Here is a 10,650-nt window from a genome sequence, read left to right on the forward strand (position 1 = left end):
GCGTGCAGGTAGGAAAATGATTTATTAAGTAAATAAATCAGACAGAACAAAGAAAAACGTGCTCATAGCACTTAAGACAAAAAACAAAAGGGCTAGCGTGGGAGCTAGCAAGCAAAATAGCCTAGCGTGAAAACTAGCAGGTAAAGAGCAGGAAACAAACGTCGTCCACTGTTGCATCAAGCAAACTCGGAAGCCAGGCCGAGTGAGGCCAGGGCAAAGACTAAATAGCCCTCTGATTAGCGCCCGGGCAACAGGTGCGCATCCCGAACACTAACCAGAGGCAGGTGTGAGCAATCTGTCGTCATGGCAACTGAAACAAACAAAACTCAAGGTGCTGAAAACACACGTGACTGAAAACATAAACAAACTATGATCCGGGCAGCGGATCATAACAGGCTATTTATTAATAAAGGATCAAAAAGCGAGAGCAACGGGAAAAAAAGCTCTGGCCAGACCGATGATGTTGAAAACAAAACAAACTGCTGAAACCCAGAGCAGACGGCGTCCACAAAGTACGTGCATACAAGAGCTCGGCAAGGGAAGGATCGTCAGTAGTCACCATTAAAGAGAGAATAATGTCCTGACAACCAAGGTATCAAAAGGGTCCACTTAAATAGTCTTGATTGCCAAGAGCAAACAGGTGCGTGAGAATGCTCCAGGACAGAAGTGAAGCAGCCACGGGAAAGAAAACCGGAGACAGCGGGAAGTGCCTATCGATACGACCATACTAATGCATTTTAATGTCCATAACAAATGGCAATCACCTCTGGTTAATATTGTATTTATTTAGCAAGCAGATCATTGTTTATCTCCATACAAAGTATCTTAAGTATTATTATCACTGAAGGACAAGGTTGAATATGTTACACACCGAGAGCAAGCCAGGAGCAGGCCTGGGCCGATACTCGATGAGTCAAAATAACCAAACGATAAATGGAAATGTAGTCGGTAACTGTCCCAGCGTTCATAATCACCATATTCATGCGTTGCTACGGGTTACAAGTGCGGTCACTCTTTTGGATGCTTTCAGCAGCTGCAGGTGTTTGTACGACCGACACATGATTGGCAATCATGTAAAACTACCCACGGCCACTTTTACCGTATTAAATCAAAATGATGGAAAAGCCGTGGTTGATAACTGGACTTTGATAAACTACTAGCGCTAGCTTGCCAGCTAGCTTAAATGCTAACATAACAACAAAGAGACATTAACGTCTTTCCCCATTAAGAAAAGTCATTCTCCAATCTAAGCTGTCTGAACAACTAACCTAACAGCTGGGCTGTCTTTGCACAAAGTGATGGACAAACTCCACCTTGAAACGTTGAAACGGAGACGTGCTAGACAGGAAGTGAACTCCCGTGACGTCACATGAACCGGAAGCGAAATGAACGTTTGAAAACATTTACAAATTTAGATGGAACATGTTTAAACACCCTAATACAAATAATATGGCTCTTGTGAAGCCTGCACAATATTTCATGTTTCCTCTGCCAAGGAAGTATATCATGTGGCTATTTATTTGAGTTATTAAAAGAAATACAACTTGGCCCACTTTCAATGAAAAGAACATAAAATAGTTGTTCATGAGCTGTGTACTAGTATTGTATGTCCGGGTGGGGATCCCGCTTTGGAAATAAAAACTTTCAGATGTCGCATTTAGTTCCCATTAAAACATTGACATGTTGCACAATGAGATGTAAGCGTGGGATCATGTGTACATTTCTGTACATTTGGTCACAATAACTTGATTTACACATGTTATTTATTGTTTTGATTGTGTAAGTTTGCAGGTCCCTCACTCCTCCTTAACAGAGACAGAACCTACTAACCTTATGCCCTCCCGCCTCGCCTGTTTAAGGAGGTACTTGCTACTATTGGACCAAGTGTCCTTAACATTATCAATAGTAGCCTCTTTTCTGGAATAGTTCCAGTAGAGTTGAAACATGCAGTGGTACCACCTCTACTTAAAAAAACAAGCCTCGACCCCTCTCTCCTCTCTAACCTCAGACCTATCTCTAATCTTCCATACATTTCCAAAATATTAGAGAAGGTTGTCTACAGTCAGTTGTTGCCCTTCTTAGAGGATAATGGTATCACTGAGCTGTTCCAGTCCGGTTTTAAAGCCCTCCACAGCACAGAGTCAGCGCTTCTAAAAGTTTTTAACAATATCCTCCTGTCAACTGATTCTGGTAAATATGTTGTCCTGGTGCTTTTAGATCTGTCTGCTGCGTTCCACACCGTCGACCACGCCACCTTAATCACTCGTCTTGAGAACTGTGTGGGCATTAAGGGCGCCGCCCTCAACTGGTTCCGGTCGTACCTAACCGACAGGAGTTTTTGTGTAAAAGTAGACAGTTTTATGTCTTCCACAGCTCCTTTACCACATGGGGTCCCCCAGGGCTCAATCCTTGGCCCCATTTTATTTGCACTTTACCTTCTCCCCCTCAGTTCTGTTTTCAGGAAGTACAGTATTGCATTTCATTTTATGCCTATGATTGCCAGATCTACTTTCCCATGGCACAAAATAACACGGTCCAACGTCTTATTGACTGCCTGCACGACATCAAAGTCTAGCTTTCAGTTAACTTCCTAAACCTAAATGAAGACAAAACAGAAGTCGCTCTCCCTCCCCCAACGTGGACCTCGGCACTCTAACCCCGTATCTTATTGACTGTGTCACAAACCTGGGGGTAAAGTTCCACTCAGATTTTAAGTTTGAAAAACAAATCTACAGCGTCGTACAAAAAAGCTTTATCAATTACGCCAAATAGCGAAAGTGAAGCCGTTTCTGTCAGGACATGATCTCGAGAAATTAATCCACGCCTTTATCTCGACTCGTCTTGACTACTGCAATGCCATGTATGTTGGCATTAGCCAGGCCTGCAGCTCGTGCAGAACTCTGCTGCTCTTCTGCTAACACAGACGTGAGCACATCACCCCTATATTAGCGTCCCTTCACTGGCTCCCTGTGCGTTACCCAATACATTTTAAACTCCTTCTATTTGTTTTTAAATGTCTAAACAACCTCGCTCCAACATATCTCTCCGACCTCCTTCAGCCTTACTGCCCCACCCGATCCCTAAGATCAGCCGATCAGCTGCTATTGACGGTCCCTGACACAAGACTGAAGCTTAGAGGTGACAGAGCTTTCGCCGCTGCTGCTCCCAAGCTCTGGAAGGACTTACCTCTGAGTGTTAGACAAGCCTCCTCTCTTCCGGTTTTTAAATCTCTCTTAAAAACAAACTTTTATTCCATGGCTTTTAACACTGAGTGATCTCCATCCTGCTATGGCGTCCCACAATGCACCTGCTGTCAACCTGTTTTTATGTTTTATTTCTTTCTTTTTTATCGTGCTCTGTTTGTGTTGTGTTGTGCTTGCTCGTTTTTCTTGTGTTATCTTTTAACCTGCCCATTGTACAGCACTTTGGCTACCCCTGTGGTACATTTCAAATGTGCTTTATAAATAAAGTTGATTTGATTACTTTTGGTTGTGATTTTTATCCAAGTGCAAAATTCTGTTCCATCCATCCGTCCATTTTCTAGCGCTTGTCCCTTTCGGGGTCGCAGGGGGTGCTGGAGCCTATCTCAGCTACATTCAGGCGGAAGGCGGCGTACACCCTGGACAAGTCGCCACCCTAATCACAGGACCAACACAGATAGACAACATTCACACACTAGGAACCATTTAGTGTTGCCAATCAACATACTTGCCAACCCTCCCGAATTTTCCGGGAGACTCCCGAATTTCAGCGCCTCTCCCGAAAACCTCCCGGGACAAATATTCTCCCGAAAATCTCCCGATTTCCAGCCGGAGCTGGAGGCCACGCCCCCTCCAGCTCCATGCGGACCTGAGTGACGTGTCGACAGCCTGTTTTCACGTCCGCTTTCCCACGATATAAACAGCGTGCCTGCCCAATCACGTTATGACATCTAGGGCTTTTAGAGAGTGCACAACTGCGCACACAACAAGGAGCCGAAGTAGAAGAACGAGGAAGATACAGCAATGGCGACGCCGATGACGAGTAAGATGAAGAAATACGCTTGTAAGTTCCAAAACGAATGGAAACAAGAATTTCAGTTTATCCAGGACAGTTCGAAGGGGAAGGGGTATGCTGCCTGTACATTTTGTAAATCAGACTTCTCCATTGAACACGGTGGCCGAACGGATATACTCACTCATGAACGGTCAGAGAAGCACAAGGTGGCGGCAGCGCAGCACCGGTCCCAGCCCAGTGTTATGGGCCACCTCGCTAAACGGAGACCGGAGGGTGTAACAAAGATGGCTATGCTGATAGCTGGAAGCAACATCCTGTTCTCATTTGCGGATGTCTTCAACATATCCGTGAAGGATATGTTCCCGGATTCAGAGATCGTTCGCCAGTACGCAAATGGCAGAACAAAGGCTACTCAAATAGTGAAAGGTAAGAGTTGGGAGAGATATTCACGCATTATTATCATGTAATATTTAATTGGCAGTTCATTTAGTCTCACGATAAAGTTGACCATATTGTTTATCGCCAATCATTTTTAGGTCAATATATTGTCCAACAAAATGTGTTACGGGTCCTTCCTTCAGTTAATGTTGCTTGTTGCCAAGCATAAACCAAATCAGAAGGGTGTCGCTTAACATCTCTAATTACAAGATTCAGTCATCAGCCAGCTGTGATATAACTGCATGATAGTAGTTATTTATTATTATAAATATTAGTCATATTTCTCAGCGCACACACAGGCTTGTCTTCTAAATAAAAGGCAGGCATGCTAATTAAGCTTCAGTCTTCCAGAATGTGCTATTAGATCAAATCATTGTTTGCTAGGAGTTCATTTTCATTCCGTGATGCTCGAGTCTTGTGTTTGAGCGACATGGAGCGTCGCCCGTGTGTGTGTGTGTGTGTGTGTGTGTGTGTGTGTGTGTGTGTGTGTGTGTGTGTGTGTGTGTGTGTGAGACAAATTGGTTCTGGCATCACACTGAAATTGCTTGTCGCTGTCAGCGTTGCTGCATCCAAACTCTGCTAACTGCCATCATGCTACCATGCTGTATGTCTGTCTATACAAGTTACTGTGCAAAAGTCTTGGGTCACCATCAGCATTGTTTAATACAATGGAACCTCCATGTACGAACTTATTTGGCTCTTAAACATGATTTGTAAACCGAAAACTTTGTATAGTGACGCAGAGTTCCCCAAAATTGTCAGTGTAAATATGAATAATTGGTTCAAGCCTTGACAAAAGTCCTTATTTTCTTAAAAAACTGCACACTTTGAAGACACTATAAGATCGGATATTTTTATTTTTTAATTTTTTTTTTATTAATCAATCCAACAAAACAATACACAGCAATACCACAACAATGCAATCCAATTCCAAAAGCAAAGCCGAGCCAGCAACACTCAGAAGTGCAATAAACAGAGCAATTGAGAGGAGACACAAACACCACACACAACAAACCAACAAAAATGAATAATATCAACAACAGTATCAATATTAGCAACAATTTCAACATAGCAGTGATTAAAAATCCCTCATTGACATTATCATTAGACATCTATAAAAAATAAAAAAAATAAAAAAACAATAGTGTCACAGTGGCTTACACTTGCATCACATCTCATAAGCTTGACAACACATATTTTTGGTTCATTTAATAGTTACAATTAAAAATCTACTACTCTGCTTGCATGTCAGCAGACTGGGGTGGATCTGAAATCCTATGTATTGAATGAATAGAGAATTGTTTTGAATCGGAAAAATATCCTTTTTGAATCGCGTTGAATCGAAAAAAATCGATTAATAATCGAATCGTGACCCCAATAATCAATATTGAATCGAATCGTGGGACACCCAAAGATTCGCAGCCCTAATATATATATATATATATATATATATATATATATATATATATACACACATGCACACACACACACCTCTATCTCCAAAAAACACAACAACCTATCTTTTGCAATCATTTTAAAAAGGACATAACGATAGATAGATATATTTTTAATGCATTCTAAATATTAAATAAATGCTATCAAAAGTCTGCTTACAATGGAGTCTACAGGAGCCGCTCGATTCTGCCTATAAAGCACTTAAAAAAACATCCCAACACCTCCATTAAGGTTTTACACACACACTCTCTCACACACACACACACACACACACACACACACACACACACACACACACACACACACACACACACACACACACACACACACACACATACATACATACATACATACATACATAGTAAAGTCTGAACCCAAACAGCACACAGAAGCAGGGGTTGCAGGTACAAAACGCACTCAGCGCTGTTTATTTGCCTTGAATGGCAAATAAAGTTCTTCCCAATTGGGGCTTTCAAAGTAGGTTCACTTTTGTCATGTCTGTGTAATCATGTTTCGTTTTAAGTCATGTTTTGTTTAGTTTCTGGCTTTTCACTCCCTTGTCTTGTTTGCATGATTACCCATTAGTTTCAACTGTTCCACGTTTGGACTCATTGTGCACTCTTGTTTGTCACCATAGCAACCATTAGTTTTCACCTGTCACGTCACGCACCTGTTTCACGTTTTGAGTCACGCACCTGCTTTCACTAATCATGTCCATAGTATTTAAGTTCATTCATTTTCTGTTGTTCGTCCTGACGACATCCCCGCATTTATGCTCCTGCACACTCTCCACACCCTGATGACCCTTGCTACTCTTTTTTTCATGCCGGTTCCATGCCAAGTAAGTTTTTGTTTATTAAGCCACAGTTAGTGTTTTGTTTAATAGTTCATAGTTTCTGCCAATGTGCAAGTTTTGTGTTTATAGTCTAGTTTTGTACCTCCGCCCCTGTGCGCGCTTTTCGTTTATTCCTTTTTTGATAGTTTAAATAAATCATGTCTTCACCTTCACGCCATGTCTGGTTCAAATGTTCATTTGCACCACGGGAGAACAAACCACGTCATAGTCCAAGTCTTGACAGATGTCGTCAGCAAAAAAGTTTTCCCGCAGATGACATCACGCCGCCGCCTTGTCATGACGTCACCACACCCACTGGTGATGACGTCAGAGACCGAGATTTTTTTTTAAATTCTGTTAACTTTGTCTATCAGCCACCACCAAAGGACTTTTTTGCCAGAATCAGACACTTCCAGAAATTTTTTTCACAGATCCGCTCACTGGGACTGTCCTTGCCCCCCAAGACTCAAGCCACGTCCCCGTCACAAAATGTTTCTTTTTTTCCGCCCACACAACCCCAGGTGTGGGAAAAAGAAATATTTTTTGGACAATTTAGTGGGGAGGATTCTGCCCCCCTCCTGACCTCCCTCCACCCACACCTAAAAACGGTTCCCAACCGCGAGGAGCGCGTCTGGCATCCGCTCCTTGAGGGGGGGGGGGGGCTAGGGCTGGGAACTGTACAGGTGGGGTGACTCAGCTTCGTCATGCCAAGCCGCAACCCCCAGCTAGGCCACCTCCGGGAGAACAAACCACGTCATAGTCCAAGTCTTGACAACTTTAAGCACTTAGTTCCTAAATCACCTGGGAGTGCTCTTCATGCACTCACTTGCAGGGCTAGTTTGTCTACAAAGGAGACAGAGAGACAACTATCAGTCATATTCCCCGAAACATGGCACGTGTTGACCAGAGGAGGACATAGTGAAGTTTAGCAGGAGTTCCTTCTCTGAGGAGAGCCAGGGACACAGTGAGGCCGAGCTCTGAGTTGAAGTAATTGAAGAGGAGGACATAGTGACGTTTAGCAGGAGTTCCTTCTCTGAGGAGAGCCAGCGACATAGTGAGGCCGAGCTCTGAGTTGAAGTAGCAAACATTTGGATTGCCTGACTCCGAGCAGGTGTGCTCTGAACAGGTGCTGACAATCATGCTGATTGAGGAGGACATTTGGGACATACCTCCACCCAATGGCTCCGCCTCCTCCTGCTGTGTTGAGCTCTGCCGTCACTGTGACTGCTGGCAGGCCCTATGGGAACTCTTACCTGATCGGGGGTTTATAGCCGAGACTCCACAAAATATGTAGCACATTTAATAGTTAAGTATTTTGCTCATTTTAAGCATACACGGCGCATTCATTTCAGAAACGCATCGCAACGTTCGCTTTTTTCTTCTTCATCACTGATTATTACTCACTGCAGACTTTATGAGAGCCAACAAACATACTAAAAAATCACTTACTGTACAATGTCTGCTATATTTAGGATGCCGACTGATATCATTTTGTGATAGTCCCATTTAGATGAAGACCAACCAAGCGTCAACCCGCCATTTCCGGGTCTAAATTGGCTGCATTAGTGCTTATAATATCAATATCACTCATACTTGCCAACCCTCCCGAATTCTCCGGGAGACTCCCGAATTTCAGTGCCTCTCCCGAAAATCTCCCGTGACAACCATTCTCCCGAATTTCTCCCGATTTCCAGCCGGACTTAAGGCTCGCGCCCTCCAGGTCCGTGCGGAGCTGAGTGAGGACAGCCTGTCGTCACGTCCGCTCTTTACTTCCTACTTCAGAACTGACTCCCACACTTGCAGTCAGGGTGCGCAATACAACATAAACCGTTGGCCAACCAAAAAGCAACTTTTTGGTTGGCCAACAGTTTAAAAAGTAACCACAGAACACTATATTTTAAACTGTTGGCCAACCAAAAAGTTGCTTTTTGGTTGGCCAACGGTTTACGTTGTATTGCGCACCCTGACTGCAAGTGTGGGAGTCAGTTCTGAAGTATGAAGTAAAGAGCGTACGTGACAATGTGGCTTTTGCTGATCATGAGAGCTTTACGAAGGTGACAGCTTGTTGACCCTGGAACGTATTATTACAATTTTAGTTTCAAACTGCGTTTGACTTGAGATGTTCCTCAGTAAATAAATGTGCATTTATCAAACTAACCAGGAGTGGTGAGGCTCAAAGTCAAGGATGATTTTTGCAAGCTTCATAGAAGCCTGTGATGACTAAAATCAATTTCCAAGTGAAGACTATAAGTTAAGTGGAGCAGCGGAAGAGGAAATTCAATTCAGTGACACAAACATTAACCTGTGCTGAAGTCCAGTCCAGTCCAAAGAACTGTTTATGTTACTTTTGAGAGGCTTTAAAAGCCCAGCTTAGTCGTGTGTGTGACAGCTCGGGGGGGACAATGTCGCACGATGCTCGGTTGCCGTGGGGACCGAATCTTTCAAACGTCCTCTGCAACTACAACACAGCAGCAGATTTATGCATCTTGTAAAATCTTCTCTTCCCAGCAAGTTTACAACCTACACCATCCTCAACTCTCCATCCAGACCTTCTTTGAGGATTTGCTGAACAAAATGTCCTATTTGAGCATCCTTCAGTGTTATTAGAGAAGGAATAATAAGCACCAAAGACATTTGAAAACATTTCTGATGGTCGTTTGTGAGTCTGTAAATTACGCCAGGGGTGTCCAAACTTTTAGACTGGGCCAGCGGTCAAAAGCATCTAGATTAGGTCTGGACAATTAGTTGAATTTTAATTTCGGTTTCAGTGATGGCTTCTAACAAAAATGAAGATATAATAACGGAAAACAGGATTACAAGGTGCTTGTAACAGATGAGGAGCCAATGAGCAAAAAAAGAGCACGTCTACGAGAAGTTTGCTACATGGTTGCTCTTTTTTATTTGCCACAGCACTGGTATGCCTTATCAATAATCACTAAACTCAATACGAAAGTAAGTCATATGGTTTCTGGGTTCACATAACCGTGCACAGAGTCCATCCATCCATCTTCTTCCGCTTATCCGAGGTCGGGTCGCTGGGGCAGCAGCCTAAGCAGGGAAGCCCAGACTTCCCTCTCCCCAGCCACTTGGTCCAGCTCCTCCGGGGGGATCCTGAGGCGTTCCCAGGCCAGCCGGGAGACATAGTCTTCCCAACGTGTCCTGGGTCTTCCTCGTGGCCTCCTACCGGTCGGACGTGCCCTAAACACCTCCCTAGGGAGGCGTTCGGGTGGCATCCTGACCAGATGCCCGAACCACCTCATCTGGCTCCTCTCCATGTGGAGGAGCAGCGGCTTTACTTTGAGCTCCCCCCGGATGACAGAGCTTCTCACCCTATCTCTAAGGGAATAATAATAGGGCGGCATGGCGTAGTGGGTAGAGCAACCGTGCCAGAAACCTGAGGGTTGCAGGTTCGCTCCCCGCCTCTTACCATCCAAAAATCGCTGCCGTTGTGTCCTTGGGCGGGACACTTCACCCTTTGACCCCGGTGCCACTCACACCGGTGAATTGAATGATGAATGATAGGTGGTGGTCGGAGGGGCCGTTGGCGCAAATTGCAGCCACGCTTCCGTCAGTCTACCCCAGGGCAGCTGTGGCTATGAAAGTAGCTTACCACCACCAGGTGTGAATGATGGGTTCTACATGTAAAGCGACTTTGGGTACTTAGAAAAGCGCTATATAAATCCCAGTTATTATTAAGGGAGAGCCCCGCCACCCGGCGGAGGAAACTCATTTGGGCCGCTTGTACCCGTGATCTTGTCCTTTCGGTCATAACCCAAAGCTCATGACCATAGGTGAGGATGGGAACGTAGATCGACCGGTAAATTGAGAGCTTTGCCTTCCGGCTCAGCTCCTTCTTCACCACAACAGATCGATACAGTGTCCGCATTACTGAAGACGCCGCACCGATCCGCCTGTCCCACATAGTG

This window comes from Nerophis lumbriciformis, linkage group LG10 (genome assembly GCF_033978685.3).
Source record: "Nerophis lumbriciformis linkage group LG10, RoL_Nlum_v2.1, whole genome shotgun sequence".
In the NCBI taxonomy this organism is placed as follows: Eukaryota; Metazoa; Chordata; class Actinopteri; order Syngnathiformes; family Syngnathidae; genus Nerophis; species Nerophis lumbriciformis.